The sequence below is a fragment of the Dendropsophus ebraccatus genome, chromosome 7 (genome assembly GCF_027789765.1).
Source record: "Dendropsophus ebraccatus isolate aDenEbr1 chromosome 7, aDenEbr1.pat, whole genome shotgun sequence".
In the NCBI taxonomy this organism is placed as follows: domain Eukaryota; kingdom Metazoa; phylum Chordata; class Amphibia; order Anura; family Hylidae; genus Dendropsophus; species Dendropsophus ebraccatus.
This window is the reverse complement of record NC_091460.1, coordinates 1,234,932-1,251,826: the sequence shown is the minus strand read 5'-3', so window position 1 is coordinate 1,251,826 and position 16,895 is coordinate 1,234,932. Positions and strand designations below refer to the sequence as shown.

The 16,895-nt window shown below is 51.4% G+C and overlaps 1 protein-coding gene across 1 annotated transcript in view; it reads left to right on the top strand.

The window, feature by feature from the left end:
• Nucleotides 1–16,895, top strand: part of LOC138797158 (zinc finger protein ZFP2-like) — a 427,215-nt gene that overhangs the window by 152,711 nt on the left and 257,609 nt on the right. The gene's annotated exons all lie outside the window — the stretch shown is intronic.

The window sequence follows — 16,895 nt, the reverse complement described above, 5'->3', positions numbered from 1 at the left end:
AGGTCCTCACTCCTCCTGTGTCTCCTCCTCCTCCTCCCCATAGAGTGTAAGCTCCTGTGAGCAGGGACCTCACTCCTCCTGTGTCTCCTCCTCCCCATAGAGTGTAAGCTCCTGTGAGCAGGGTCCTCACTCCTCCTGTGTCTCCTCCTCCTTCCCATAGAGTGTAAGCTCCTGTGAGCAGGGTCCTCACTCCTCCTGTGTCTCCTCCTCCTCCTCCCCATAGAGTGTAAGCTCCTGTGAGCAGGTTCCTCACTCCTCCTGTGTCTCCTCCTCCTCCCCATAGAGTGTAAGCTCCTGTGAGCAGGGTCCTTACTCCTCCTGTGTCTCCTCCTCCTCCCCATAGAGTGTAAGCTCCTGTGAGCAGGGTCCTCACTCCTCCTGTGTCTCCTCCTCCTCCTCCTCCTCCCCATAGAGTGTAAGCTCCTGTGAGCAGGGTTCTCACTCCTCCTGTGTCTCCTCCTCCTCCCCATAGAGTGTAAGCTCCTGTGAGCAGGGTCCTCACTCCTCCTGTGTCTCCTCCTCCTCCCCATAGAGTGTAAGCTCCTGTGAGCAGGGTCCTCACTCCTCCTGTGTCTCCTCCTCCTCCCCATAGAGTGTAAGCTCCTGTGAGCAGGGTCCTCACTCCTCCTGTGTCTCCTCCTCCTCCCCCCCATAGAGTGTAAGCTCCTGTGAGCAGGGTCCTCACTCCTCCTCCTCCTCCCCCCCATAGGGTGTAAGCTCCTGTGAGCAGGGTCCTCACTCCTCCTGTGTCTCCTCCTCCTCCTCCTCCCCATAGAGTGTAAGCTCCTGTGAGCAGGGTCCTCACTCCTCCTGTGTCTCCTCCTCCTCCTCCCATAGAGTGTAAGCTCCTGTGAGCAGGGTCCTCACTCCTCCTGTGTCTCCTACTCCTCCTCCCATAGAGTGTAAGCTCCTGTGAGCAGGGTCCTCACTCCTCCTGTGTCTCCTCCTCCTCCCCATAGAGTGTAAGCTCCTGTGAGCAGGGTCCTCACTCCTCCTGTGTCTCCTCCTCCTCCCCATAGAGTGTAAGCTCCTGTGAGCAGGGTCCTCACTCCTCTTGTGTCTCCTCCTCCTCCTCCCATAGAGTGTAAGCTCCTGTGAGCAGGGTCCTCACTCCTCCTGTGTCTCCTCCTCCTCCTCCCATAGAGTGTAAGCTCCTGTGAGCAGGGTCCTCACTCCTCCTGTGTCTCCTCCTTCCCATAGAGTGTAAGCTCCTGTGAGCAGGGTCCTCACTCCTCCTGTGTCTCCTCCTTCCCATAGAGTGTAAGCTCCTGTGAGCAGGGTCCTCACTCCTCCTGTGTCTCCTCCTCCTCCCCATAGAGTGTAAGCTCCTGTGAGCAGGGTCCTCACTCCTCCTGTGTCTCCTCCTCCTCATCCCCATAGAGTGTAAGCTCCTGTGAGCAGGGTCCTCACTCCTCCTGTGTCTTCTCCTCCTCCCCATAGAGTGTAAGCTCCTGTGAGCAGGGTCCTCACTCCTCCTGTGTCTCCTCCTCCTCCCCATAGAGTGTAAGCTCCTTGTGAGCAGGGTCCCTCACTCCTCCTGTGTCTCCTCCTCCTCATCCCCATAGAGTGTAAGCTCCTGTGAGCAGGGTCCTCACTCCTCCTGTGTCTTCCTCCTCCTCCCCATAGAGTGTAAGCTCCTGTGAGCAGGGTCCTCACTCCTCCTGTGTCTCCTCCTCCTCCTCCCCATAGAGTGTAAGCTCCTGTGAGCAGGGTCCTCACTCCTCCTGTGTCTCCTCCTCCTCCTCCCCATAGAGTGTAAGCTCCTGTGAGCAGGGTCCTCACTCCTCCTGTCTCCTCCTCCTCCTCCCCATAGAGTGTAAGCTCCTGTTAGCAGGGTCCTCACTTCCTCCTGTGTCTCCTCCTCCTCCCCATAGAGTGTAAGCTCCTGTGAGCAGGGTCCTCACTCCTCCTTGTGTCTCCTCCTCCTCCTCCCCATAGAGTGTAAGCTCCTGTGAGCAGGGTCCTCACTCCTCCTGTGTCTCCTCCTCCTCCTCCCCATAGAGTGTAAGCTCCTGTGAGCAGGGTCCTCACTCCTCCTGTAGCTCCTCCTCCTCCTCCCCATAGAGTGTAAGCTCCTGTGAGCAGGGTCCTCACTCCTCCTGTGTCTCCTCCTCCTCCTCCTCCTCCTCCTCCTCCCCATAGAGTGTAAGCTCCTGTGAGCAGGGTTCTCACTCCTCCTGTGTCTCCTCCTCCTCCTCCCCATAGAGTGTAAGCTCCTGTGAGCAGGGTCCTCACTCCTCCTGTGTCTCCTCCTCCTCCTCCTCCCCATAGAGTGTAAGCTCCTGTGAGCAGGGTCCTCACTCCTCCTGTGTCTCCTCCTCCTCCCCATAGAGTTTAAGCTCCTGTGAGCAGGGTCCTCACTCCTCCTGTGTCTCCTCCTCCTCCCCATAGAGTTTAAGCTCCTGTGAGCAGGGTCCTCACTCCTCCTGTGTCTCCTCCTCCTCCCCATAGAGTGTAAGCTCCTGTGAGCAGGGTCCTCACTCCTCCTCCTCCTCCCCCCCATAGGGTGTAAGCTCCTGTGAGCAGGGTCCTCACTCCTCCTGTGTCTCCTCCTCCTCATCCCTATAGAGTGTAAGCTCCTGTGAGCAGGGTCCTCACTCCTCCTGTGTCTCCTCCTCCTCCTCCCCATAGAGTGTAAGCTCCTGTGAGCAGGGTCCTCACTCCTCCTGTGTCTCCTCCTCCTCCTCCCCATAGAGTGTAAGCTCCTGTGAGCAGGGTCCTCACTCCTCCTGTGTCTTCTCCTCCTCCCCATAGAGTGTAAGCTCCTGTGAGCAGGGTCCTCACTCCTCCTGTGTCTCCTCCTCCTCCCCATAGAGTGTAAGCTCCTGTGAGCAGGGTCCTCACTCCTCCTGTGTCTCCTCCTCCTCCTCCCCATAGAGTGTAAGCTCCTGTGAGCAGGGTCCTCACTCCTCCTGTGTCTCCTCCTCCTCCCCATAGAGTGTAAGCTCCTGTGAGCAGGGTCCTCACTCCTCCGGTGTCTCCTCCTCCTCCTCCCCATAGAGTGTAAGCTCCTGTGAGCAGGGTCCTCACTCCTCCTGTGTCTCCTCCTCCTCCTCCCCATAGAGTGTAAGCTCCTGTGAGCAGGGTCCTCACTCCTCCTGTGTCCCCTCCTCCTCCCCATAGAGTGTAAGCTCCTGTGAGCAGGGTCCTCACTCCTCCTGTGTCTCCTCCTCCTCCCCATAGAGTGTAAGCTCCTGTGAGCAGGGTCCTCACTCCTCTTGTGTCTCCTCCTCCTCCCCATAGAGTGGTAAGCTCCTGTGAGCAGGGTCCTCACTCCTCCTGTGTCTCCTCCTCCTCCTCCCATAGAGTGTAAGCTCCTGTGAGCAGGGTCCTCACTCCTCCTGTGTCTCCTCCTCCTCCTCCCCATAGAGTGTAAGCTCCTGTGAGCAGGGTCCTCACTCCTCCTGTGTCTTCTCCTCCTCCCCATAGAGTGTAAGCTCCTGTGAGCAGGGTCCTCACTCCTCCTGTGTCTCCTCCTCCTCCCCATAGAGTGTAAGCTCCTGTGAGCAGGGTCCTCACTCCTCCTGTCTCCTCCTACTCCTCCTCCCCATAGAGTGTAAGCTCCTGTGAGCAGGGTCCTCACTCCTCCTGTGTCTCCTCCTCCTCCCCATAGAGTGTAAGCTCCTGTGAGCAGGGTCCTCACTCCTCCTGTGTCTCCTCCTCCTCCTCCCCATAGAGTGTAAGCTCCTGTGAGCAGGGTCCTCACTCCTCCTGTGTCTTCTCCTCCTCCCCATAAAGTGTAAGCTCCTGTGAGCAGGGTCCTCACTCCTCCTGTGTCTCCTCCTCCTCCCCATAGAGTGTAAGCTCCTGTGAGCAGGGTCCTCACTCCTCTTGTGTCTCCTCCTCCTCCTCCTCCCCATAGAGTGTAAGCTCCTGTGAGCAGGGTCCTCACTCCTCCTGTGTCTCCTCCTCCTCCTCCCCATAGAGTGTAAGCTCCTGTGAGCAGGGTCCTCACTCCTCCTGTGTCTCCTCCTCCTCCCCATAGAGTGTAAGCTCCTGTGAGCAGGGTCCTCACTCCTCCTGTGTCTCCTCCTCCTCCCCATAGAGTGTAAGCTCCTGTGAGCAGGGTCCTCACTCCTCCTGTGTCTCCTCCTCCTCATCCCCATAGAGTGTAAGCACCTGTGAGCAGGATCCTCACTCCTCCTGTGTCTCCTCCTCCTCCTCCCCATAGAGTGTAAGCTCCTGTGAGCAGGGTCCTCACTCCTCCTGTGTCTCCTCCTCCTCCTCCTCCCCATAGAGTGTAAGCTCCTGTGAGCAGGGTCCTCACTCCTCCTGTGTCTCCTCCTCCTCCCCATAGAGTGTAAGCTCCTGTGAGCAGGGTCCTCACTCCTCCTGTGTCTCCTCCTCCTCCCCATAGAGTGTAAGCTCCTGTGAGCAGGGTCCTCACTCCTCCTGTGTCTCCTCCTCCTCCTCCCATAGAGTGTAAGCTCCTGTGAGCAGGGTCCTCACTCCTCCTGTGTCTCCTCCTCCTCCCCATAGAGTGTAAGCTCCTGTGAGCAGGGTCCTCACTCCTCCTGTGTCTCCTCCTCCTCCTCCCCATAGAGTGTAAGCTCCTGTGAGCAGGGTCCTCACTCCTCCTGTGTCTCCTCCTCCCCATAGAGTGTAAGCTCCTGTGAGCAGGGTCCTCACTCCTCCTGTGTCTCCTCCTCCTCCTCCCCATAGAGTGTAAGCTCCTGTGAGCAGGGTCCTCACTCCTCCTGTGTCTCCTCCTCCTCCCCAGAGAGTGTAAGCTCCTGTGAGCAGGGTCCTCACTCCTCCTGTGTCTCCTCCTCCTCCCCATAGAGTGTAAGCTCCTGTGAGCAGAGTCCTCACTCCTCCTGTGTCTCCTCCTCCTCCTCCCCATAAAGTGTAAGCTCCTGTGAGCAGGGTCCTCACTCCTCCTGTGTCTCCTCCTCCCCATAGAGTGTAAGCTCCTGTGAGCAGGGTCCTCACTCCTCCTGTGTCTCCTCCTCCTCCTCCCCATAGAGTGTAAGCTCCTGTGAGCAGGGTCCTCACTCCTCCTGTGTCTCCTCCTCCTCCTCCTCCCCATAGAGTGTAAGCTCCTGTGAGCAGAGTCCTCACTCCTCCTGTGTCTCCTCCTCCTCCTCCCCATAAAGTGTAAGTGTGGTGTACACCTGGTGTGATGTAACGGAGGATCGGTCGGTCATTTGGTAGGTGTTGTAGTGTGAATTAGTTGAAATACCTTGGGATAATGATCTCTATAGATATTAGGGCATATGAAAGACTTAAAGTGACTGTAGCACCAGGCCCAGGCTGAAGCACTGGAGGCGGCTGACCCACCCTTAGTGGGAAGAAACCCCAGCCCCTCCATGATGTGACTCCATGAGAATTAATGGAACCCTATCATAGAGGTGCGGGGGTTACCTCCCACTAAGGGTGTGTCGGCCGCCTGCAGTGCTTCGGCCTGGGCCTGGTGGTACAGTCACTTTAATCTTACTCCTATTCTATCTCGGGGGGTGGATGGGGGGTAGGCTTCCTCTATCAGTAGTGGGACTATCTAACCTATTGGCATGGATGCCCCAACTACTATATGGACGGCATGATTCACCTGTCTGGGTTCTCTTAGGTTATCTTAGTGCTATCATCTATTTCCCAGCTTCCCAACTGCAACATCTTAGGGGAGAGAGACTGTCGCGATTTCGGACCCTTCTGCTAAACTATTACAGGCTATATATAAACTCCGGAAACTATTAGGCTGCATTCACACGTTCCGGGAAGTTGTCCGTTCTCACGGATCCGTGCGCATGGACAATTTTACAGCCCATTGCTTTCTATTGGGCTATTCAGACGATCTGTTCCGTTTAAAAATAGGACATGTTATAACTCGGAACAGAAGCACGGAACGGATTCCTCATAGAAATCAATGAGATCCGTGTTTTTCACGGATGTACACGGATGTGACAACCATGTTCATCCATGAAAAACACGGATGTGATGTAATCAATGTAATTTAAACTGCTGTAAAACAGATCCGTGAAAAAAACGGACACGGATGCAAAACGGATAAAAAAGGGACTGTTTTGCACGGATCACGGAGGTAGCTAGCAGACCACAATCATGGACCGGGAAAATCACTGAACGTGTGAATGCGGCCTTAGAGGTGTTAGAGGCTAAGAGGTTCTCTGCTGCTGCCTACATTACACCTCTGCCATGGTGGAAGGTGAGGGACACGTGCGGCTGACGGGATGCTCGGCATATACCTGGGATCCCCCTTGGCTGGGGGAGCTCTTCTTCTTAGAGGGGTTTACTCAGTGGCAGATGCTGAATTCCCGATACCTAGGACCCACATCTATATATTTACAGTTGCGGCATGCGCAGTGGCGGATTGTAATGTGGGCCCGAGGCTCCGGGAGGGCCCATGCCACGCCGCCCACATTATAATCCGCCACTGCACTCTCTTGTGACCGCAAGCATTGTTTTGCTTGCGGTCACAAGAGTCCGGCTGATGCGCGGCTGCCGGGGTGTCCCGTCCGATCCCCAGCAGCACGCGCATCAGGGGGGAACCATCTATGAGGGGGGAAGAGGGGCACCATCTATAAGAGGGGTCCGTCTATAAGGGGAGAAGAGGGGGACCATCTATAAGAGGGGGCCATCTATGAGGGGGGCAGCTATAGAGAGGGGCCAGCTAACATCCTCTGTGCTGCTGTGACCTCCCCTATAGATCAGCACCCTCCTCTCCTGACATCCTCTGTGCTGCTGTGACCTCTCCTATAAGATCAGCACCCTCCTCTCCTGACATGCTCTGTGCTGCTGGGACTCTGCGACCTCCCCTATAAGATCAGCACCCTCCTCTCCTGACATCCTCTGTGCTGCTATGACCCTGTGACCTCCCCTATTAGATCAGTGCCCTCCTCTCCTTACATTCTCTGTGCTGCTTGGACCTCTCCTATATATCAGCACCCTCCTCTCCTGACATCCTCTGTGCTGCTGTGACCTCCCCTATAAGATCAGTGCCCTCCTCTCCTGACATCCTCTGTGCTGCTTGGACCTCTCCTATATATCAGCACCCTCCTCTCCTGACATCCTCTGTGACCTCCCCTATAGGATCAGCCCCCGCCTCTCCTGACATCCTCTGTGCTGCTGTGACCTCCCCTATAGATCAGCCCCCTCCTCTGATGACATCCTCTGTGCTGCTGTGACCTGGCCTATAGATCAGCCCCCTCCTCTGATGACATCCTCTGTGCTGCTGTGTCCTCCCCTATAGATCAGCCCCCTCCTCTCCTGACATCCTCTGTGCTGCTGTGTCCTCCCCTATAGATCAGCCCCCTCCTCTCCTGACATCCTCTGTGCTGCTGTGTCCTCCCCTATAGATCAGCCCCCTCCTCTCCTGACATCCTCTGTGCTGCTGTGACCTCGCCTTTAGATCAGCCCCCTCCTCTCCTGACATTCAGTGTGCTGCTGGGACCTTGGGGAGGCGGGGGGGGGGGGCAACAGCAGGAAACAAGGTGGCAATATGTTTATTAGGGGCAACAGCGGGTGAACAAGTGGCAATATGTTTATTGGGGGCAGCGGAGGTGGGGTGGACAATGCTTACTGGGGGTAGCAGCAAGGGACCAAACATTATGTTTATTGGGGCCAGCAGGGAGGGGAGGCAGGCAGTGTTTATTGGAGACAGCATTGGGGGGGCAGTAGCGGATTATTATGTGGGCAGTTTGGGCGGATTGACCGGAGGGGGGGGGGGGGGCAGGTTGGGTGGACAGCCCGGGGCCCAGGGTACATTTAATCCACCACTGGGCATGCGTGTGAAGGGGAGGGCGACATCCTGACTCAGGAACATGCTATTAGTCCACCTATTAATACTGTGGGCACCTCTACGTCCACCTCCGGCTTCATTTCTATTCTATATATTGACTTATATGATACATGATACATTTCTGGAAAAGGCTCGGGGATTCTCGGAGTGATATACAAGCAGCGGCTTTACTCTCACATCTCCACCTGCATTAGTACACAACAAGAGGGAGAGACGGTCCTTCAGGGGCTTGTGACCAGGCAGTGCTTCCTCTTCTTCTCTAATGTAGGTCCTCCTTGGCATCTTTCTCCATTTCCTGCTTGCCTTAAAACGTTCCTCATTTTCTGCTGATAGTTTACAAGATCTACGAGGCCGTTGCCTTCTTGCAGATTATATTTTCAGTCACAGTATCACCTGCTGCTTGTTTCTCGTCTGTCCACACCTGAAGCAGCCGTTCTGCATCTTCCAGAATACGTGACCCTCGCTTTCATACTCTTCATACTACATGTTCCAGAATATGTGATCGTCGCTTTCATACTACATCTTCCAAAATACATGACCGTCGCTTTCATCCTCTTCATACATCTTCGAGAATACGTGACCCTCGCTTTCACATTACATCTTCGAGAATACGTGACCCTCGCTTTCATCCTCTTCATACTACATCTTCCAAAATACATGACCGTATTTCATACTCTTCATTCATACTACATCTTCCAGAATAAGTGACCGTCGCTTTCATAGTCTTTATCCTTCATACTACATCTTCCAGAATACGCGACCGTCCTTTTCATACATCTTCCAGAATACGTGACCGTCGCTTTCATACTTCATACTACATCTTCCAGAATACGTGACCGTCACTCTCATAATTTTCATACTACATCTTCCAGAATACATGACCGTCGCTCTTATACTTTTCATACTACATCTTCCAGAATACGTGACCGTCGCTTTCATACTTGATACTACATTGTCCAGAATACGTGACCGTCGCTCTCATACGCTTCATACTACATCTTCCAGAATACGTGACCATCGCTCTCATACTCTCCATACTACCTCTTCCAGAATACGTGACCGTCGCTCTCATACTCTTCACACTACATCTTCCAGAATACGTTACCGTCTTTCATACTCTTCATACTACATCTTCCAGAATACGCGACCCTCGCTTTCATACTACATCTTCCAGAATACGTGAACCTGGCTTTCATACTCTTTATCCTTCCTTCTACATCTTCCAGAATATGTGACCGTCACTTTCATACTCTTCATCCTTTATACTACATCTTCCAGAATACGTGACTCTCGCTTTCATTCTTCGTACTACATCTTCCAGAATACACGACCCTCGCTTTCATGTTTTATACTACATCTTCCAGAATACGCGACCCTCGCTTTCATTCTTCGTACTACATCTTCCAGAATACGTGACCCTCGCTTTCATCCTTTATACTACATCATCCAGAATACGTGACCATCGCTCTCATACTCTCCATACTACCTCTTCCAGAATACGTGACCGTCGCTCTCATACTCTTCACACTACATCTTCCAGAATACGTTACCGTCTTTCATACTCTTCATACTACATCTTCCAGAATACGCGACCCTCGCTTTCATACTACATCTTCCAGAATACGTGAACCTGGCTTTCATACTCTTTATCCTTCCTTCTACATCTTCCAGAATATGTGACCGTCACTTTCATACTCTTCATCCTTTATACTACATCTTCCAGAATACGTGACTCTCGCTTTCATTCTTCGTACTACATCTTCCAGAATACACGACCCTCGCTTTCATGTTTTATACTACATCTTCCAGAATACGCGACCCTCGCTTTCATTCTTCGTACTACATCTTCCAGAATACGTGACCCTCGCTTTCATCCTTTATACTACATCTTCCAGAATACGTGACCCTCGCTTTCATTCTTCGTACTACATCTTCCAGAATACGTGACCCTCGCTTTCATCCTTTATACTACAGCTTCCAGAATATGTGATCGTCACTTTCATACTCTTCATCCTTTATACTACATCTTCCAGAATACGTGACTCTCGCTTTCATTCTTCGTACTACATCTTCCAGAATACGTGACTCTCGCTTTCATCCTTTATACTACATCTTCCAGAATACGTGACCCTCGCTTTCATTCTTCGTACTACATCTTCCAAAATACGTGACCGTCGCTCTTATACTTTTGATAGTACATCTTCCAGAATATGTGACCGTCTTTCATACTCTTCATCCTTTATACTACATCTTCCAGAATACGTGACCCTCGCTTTCATCCATTATACTACATCTTCCAGAATACGTGACCCTCGCTTTCATCCTTTATACTATATCTTCGAGAATACGCGACCGTCCTTTTCATACTACATCTTCCAAAATACGTGACCGTCGCTCTTATACTTTTGATAGTACATCTTCCAGAATACGTGACCGTCTTTCATACTCTTCATCCTTTATACTACATCTTCCAGAATACGTGACCCTCGCTTTCATTCTTCGTACTACATCTTCCAGAATACGTGACCCTCGCTTTCATTCTTCGTACTACATCTTCCAGAAGACGTGACCCTCGCTTTCATACATCTTCCAAAATACATGACCGTCACTTTCATACTCTTCATCCTTTATACTACATCTTCCAGAATACTTGACCCTCGCTTTCATCTTTTATACTACATCTTCCAGAATATGTGACCCTCGCTTTCATCTTTTATACTACATCTTCCAGAATACGTGACCCTCGCTTTCATACTACTGTACATCTTCCAAAATACATGACTGTCGCTTTCATCCTCTTCATACATCTTCGAGAATACACAACCCTCGCTTTCATCCTCTTCATACATCTTCGAGAATACGCGACCCTCGCTTTCATCCTCTTCATACTACATCTTCCAGAATACGCGACCCTCGCTTTCATCCTCTTCATACTACATCTTCCAGAATACGTGACCCTCGCTTTCATCCTCTTCATACTACATCTTCCAGAATACATGACCCTCGCTTTCATACTACTGTACATCTTCCAAAATACATGACTGTCGCTTTCATCCTCTTCATACATCTTCGATCCTTCGATGCTTTCATCCATTATACTACATCTTCCAGAATACGTGACCCTCGCTTTCATCCATTATACTACATCTTCCAGAATACGTGACCCTCGCTTTCATCTTTTATACTACATCTTCGAGAATACGCGACCGTCCTTTTCATACTACATCATCCAGAATACATGACCGTCGCTCTTATACTTTTGATAGTACATCTTCCAGAATACGTGACCGTCTTTCATACTCTTCATCCTTTATACTACATCTTCCAGAATACGCGACCCTCGCTTTCATCCTCTTCATACTACATCTTCCAGAATACGTGACCCTCGCTTTCATCCATTATACTACATCTTCCAGAATACGTGACCCTCGCTTTCATCCTTTATACTATATCTTCGAGAATACGCGACCGTCCTTTTCATACTACATCTTCCAAAATACGTGACCGTCGCTCTTATACTTTTGATAGTACATCTTCCAGAATACGTGACCGTCTTTCATACTCTTCATCCTTTATACTACATCTTCCAGAATACGCGACCCTCGCTTTCATCCTCTTCATACTACATCTTCCAGAATACGTGACCCTCGCTTTCATCCATTATACTACATCTTCCAGAATACGTGACCCTCGCTTTCATCCTTTATACTATATCTTCGAGAATACGCGACCGTCCTTTTCATACTACATCTTCCAAAATACGTGACCGTCGCTCTTATACTTTTGATAGTACATCTTCCAGAATACGTGACCGTCTTTCATACTCTTCATCCTTTATACTACATCTTCCAGAATACGTGACCCTCACTTTCATACTCTTCATCCTTTATACTACATCTTCCAGAATACGTGACCCTCGCTTTCATCCATTATACTACATCTTCCAGAATACGTGACCCTCGCTTTCATCCTTTATACTATATCTTCGAGAATACGCGACCGTCCTTTTCATACTACATCTTCCAAAATACGTGACCGTCGCTCTTATACTTTTGATAGTACATCTTCCAGAATACGTGACCGTCTTTCATACTCTTCATCCTTTATACTACATCTTCCAGAATACGTGACCCTCGCTTTCATTCTTCGTACTACATCTTCCAGAATACGTGACCCTCACTTTCATACTCTTCATCCTTTATACTACATCTTCCAGAAGACGTGACCCTCGCTTTCATACTACATCTTCCAAAATACATGACCGTCACTTTCATACTCTTCATCCTTTATACTACATCTTCCAGAATACTTGACCCTCGCTTTCATCTTTTATACTACATCTTCCAGAATATGTGACCCTCGCTTTCATCTTTTATACTACATCTTCCAGAATACGTGACCCTCGCTTTCATACTACTGTACATCTTCCAAAATACATGACTGTCGCTTTCATCCTCTTCATACATCTTCGAGAATACACAACCCTCGCTTTCATATTGCATCTTCGAGAATACGCGACCCTCGCTTTCATCCTCTTCATACTACATCTTCCAGAATACGTGACCCTCGCTTTCATCCTCTTCATACTACATCTTCCAGAATACGCGACCCTCGCTTTCATCCTCTTCATACTACATCTTCCAGAATACGTGACCCTCGCTTTCATCCTCTTCATACTACATCTTCCAGAATACGCGACCCTCGCTTTCATCCTCTTCATACTACATCTTCCAGAATACGTGACCCTCGCTTTCATCCTCTTCATACTACATCTTCCAGAATACGCGACCCTCGCTTTCATCCTCTTCATACTACATCTTCCAGAATACGCGATCCTCGCTTTCATCCTCTTCATACTACATCTTCCAGAATACGTGACCCTCGCTTTCATCCTCTTCATACTACATCTTCCAGAATACGTGACCCTCGCTTTCATCCTCTTCATACTACATCTTCCAGAATACGTGACCCTCGCTTTCATCCTCTTCATACTACATCTTCCAGAATATGTGACCCTCGCTTTCATTCTTCGTACTACATCTTCCAGAATACGTGACCCTCGCTTTCATACTACTGTACATCTTCCAAAATACATGACTGTCGCTTTCATCTTCTTCATACATCTTCGAGAATACATGACCCTCGCTTTCATCCTCTTCATACAACATCTTCGAGAATACACAACCCTCGCTTTCATATTACATCTTCGAGAATACACAACCCTCGCTTTCATACGCGACCCTCGCTTTCATACTCTTCATACTATATCTTCCAGAATACGCGACCCTCGCTTTCATCCTCTTCATACTACATCTTCCAGAATACGTGACCCTCGCTTTCATCCTTTATACTACATCTTCGAGAATACGCGACCGTCCTTTTCATACTACATCATCCAGAATACATGACCGTCGCTCTTATACTTTTGATAGTACATCTTCCAGAATACGCGACCGTCGCTCTCATACTCTTCATACTACATCTTCCAGAATACGTGACCGTCCTTTTCATACTCTTCATACTACATCTTCCAGAATACGTGACCGTCTTTCATACTCTTCATACTACATCTTCGTGACCGTCGCTTTCATACCTTTGTGACTCCTTTTGCAGCATCCAACCCCTTTATTTCTTCTTTTTTTCTTCAATATTGCGCATATCGTTGTACAATTTTGCAATCTCGGACGCTCATGTACCTTGTTCATGCTTTTCTATAATTTCCTTGTTAAAGTATAACTGTCGTGGGTTTTTTTGTGCAGAAATCAATAGTACAACAACACTCGTTATCTGTTCTTTATCAGGCAAAACCGTCTTCATTACAGAGAAGCAAGTAAAGATGGGTTCTGCTGTGTCCATTATATCCTATGGAGGGGGGAGGGGCCGAGAGAGATGAGTGACCAGGAAGAGGAGACATGAAGGTCAGCTGTTTGCAGACTGTCTTGGCAAATAAAACGCTGGATTCACAGGTCAGAAAGGTCAATGCTTGTCTAGGAACTTGGTGAGAGAAGACTGCAGGGTGATGTGCTGTGCCGGCCAACTAATCCGGCTGTGACACCCGACGAATGCCAAGCGCGCCTTCCAGCCAACTCATCCGGCTGTGACAACTGAGGAACACCAAGCGCACCTTCCAGCCAAGCCACCGGCTGCGACACCTGAGGAATGTCAAGCGTGCCTTCCAGCCACTTCATCCGGCTACAACACCTGAGGAACATCAAGCGCACTTTCCGGCCAACTCATCTGGCTGCGACACCTGAGGAACGCCAAGCACGCCTTCCAGCCAAGTCACCGGCTGTGACACTCGAGGAACGCCGAGTGCGCCTTCCAGTCAACTCATCTGGCTGTGACACTCGAGGAACGCCAAGTGTGCCATCCAGCCAAGTCACCGGCTGCGACACCTGAGGAACGCCAAGCACGCCTTCCAGCCAAGTCACCGGCTGTGACACTCGAGGAACGCTAAGTGCGCCTTCCAGCCAACTCATCTGGCTGCGACACCTGAAGACTGCCAAGCGTGCTTTCCAGCCAAGTCACCGGCTGCGACACTTGAGGAACGCCAACCGCGCCTTCCAGCCAAGTCACCAGTTGCGATACCTGAGGAACACCAAGCGCACCTTCCGGCCAACTCATCTGGCTCCTCCTCTCTGCAGTCTGGACCACCAATGGCAGCAGGTCATGTAGATTACATGGTTCCCGGTTCGTAGTCTGAATTTCTGCTTGTAAAAGTTACATCTTAGTAAAAATCAGAGCTTATCCTTGAATGTCATATCATTTGCATGTCGCTATCAGCGCTGACAGCAGCATCTAATAAGTGATAGCTCCAGCTGCTGAGAGGATCCAGGTGCTGCTGAGAGTGTCCGGGTTCTGCCAAGAGGATCCGGGTGCCGCTGAGAGGATCAGGATGCCGCTGAGAGGATCCGGGTGCCGCTGAGAGGATCAGGATGCCACTGAGAGGAATCGGGTGCCGCTGAGAGGATCCGGGTGCCGCTGAGATGATCAGGATGCCGCTGAGAGGATCCGGGTGCCGCTGAGAGGATCAGGATGCCGCTGAGAGGAATCGGGTGCCGCTGAGAGGATCCGGGTGCCGCTGAGATGATCAGGATGGCGCTGAGAGGATCCGGGTGCCGCTGAGAGGATCAGGATGGCGCTGAGAGGATCCGGGTGCGCTGAGAGGATCAGGATGCCGCTGAGAGGATCCGGGTGCGGCTTAGAGGATCCGGGTGTCGCTGAGATGATCAGGATGGCGCTGAGAGGATCCGGGTGCCGCTGAGAGGATCAGGATGGCGCTGAGAGGATCCGGGTGCGCTGAGAGGATCAGGATGCCGCTGAGAGGATCCGGGTGTGGCTTAGAGGATCCGGGTGTCGCTGAGATGATCTGGATGCCGCTGAGAGGATCCGGGGGGCTGGTGAGAGGATCCGGGTGCTGCTGAGAGTGTCCGGGTTCTGCCGAGAGGATCCGGGTGCCGCTGAGAGGATCAGGATGCCGCTGAGAGGATCCGGGTGCCGCTGAGAGGATCAGGATGCCACTGAGAGGAATCGGGTGCCGCTGAGAGGATCCGGGTGCCGCTGAGATGATCAGGATGGCGCTGAGAGGATCCGGGTGCCGCTGAGAGGATCAGGATGGCGCTGAGAGGATCCGGGTGCGCTGAGAGGATCAGGATGCCGCTGAGAGGATCCGGGTGCGGCTTAGAGGATCCGGGTGTCGCTGAGATGATCAGGATGGCGCTGAGAGGATCCGGGTGCCGCTGAGAGGATCAGGATGGCGCTGAGAGGATCCGGGTGCGCTGAGAGGATCAGGATGCCGCTGAGAGGATCCGGGTGTGGCTTAGAGGATCCGGGTGTCGCTGAGATGATCTGGATGCCACTGAGAGGATCCGGGGGGCTGGTGAGAGGATCCGGGTGCTGCTGAGAGTCTCCGGGGGCTGGTGAGAGTCTCCGGGGGGCTGGTGAGAGTATGCAGGTGCTGCCGAGAGGATCAGGGTGCTGCCGAGAGGATCAGGGGGCTGCCGAGAGGATCAGGGGGCTGCTGAGAGGATCCGGGGGGCTGGTCAGAGTATGCAGGTGCTGCCGAGAGGATCAGGGTGCTGCTAAGAGGATCAGGGTGCTGCTAAGAGGATCCAGGTGCCGCTGCGAGGATTCGGGGGGCTGGTGAGAGGATGCGGGAGCTGCTGAGAGGATCCGGGAGCTGCCGAGAGGGTTCGGGGGCTGCTGAGAAGATTCGGGGGCTGCTGAGAGGATCTGGGTGTTGTTGAAAGGATCCGGGTGCTGCAGAGAGGATTCGGGGCTGCTGAGAGGATCCAGGTGCTGCCGAGAGTCGCCAGGGGGCTGGTGAGAGTATGCAGGTGCCGCTGCGAGGATCCGGGGGGCTGGTGAGAGGATCAGGGTGCTGCCGAGAGGATCCGGGGGGCTGGTGAGAGTATGCAGGTGCTGCTGAGCATATCCGGGGGCTGCTGGGAGGATTTGGGAGCTCCAGTCCCCAGCTCTCTTCTCTATACTACCCCCCCCCCCCCTTATTGGCCAAATGACAAAAACAACAAACAAAAATATGTAAGAACAAAAATTATTCCTATTCTCCGATATATTTTAAACTTTTACATGAACATTATTATAGTTCTGCAGCATAAATCCCTTCTGAGTTTAATATAATTGACGTTCATGCGCACAGGTGTTCTCAGCCGTGCGGTGTCCATGCTGCAATTTGTAATGAGCAGGAGAGTGACTGTACCCTCTAAGTATATATGTATCTGTACTGCCACCACTGTAGAACCTGCGCCCCGTGGCTGCGCTCGAGGAAGGTGTTTAGGATTTATCATTTGGAGCAGTAATTGGTAATAGATAAAATGAGAAGTTAAAAAAAGTTAAAGTTTAAAAAAACTAAAAAAAAAAAAAAAAAAAATCTGTAAAGTTTTTTCAAGTTCCCATAAATAAACACACAGAGGGGTAAAGTATATGTAGTATATGTGATTTATTCCTGTATAAAATCTTACAGCAGTAACACGGATGAAGGGTCAGAAATCTGAGAAAAAAAAGACCCGAGAACAAAACGCAATGGGGGCCAGACGTAGGCCAGCACCATTAGTGACCAGACGTAGGCCCGCACCGGTACTGACCAGTCGTAGGCCGGCACCATTAGTGACCAGACGTAGGC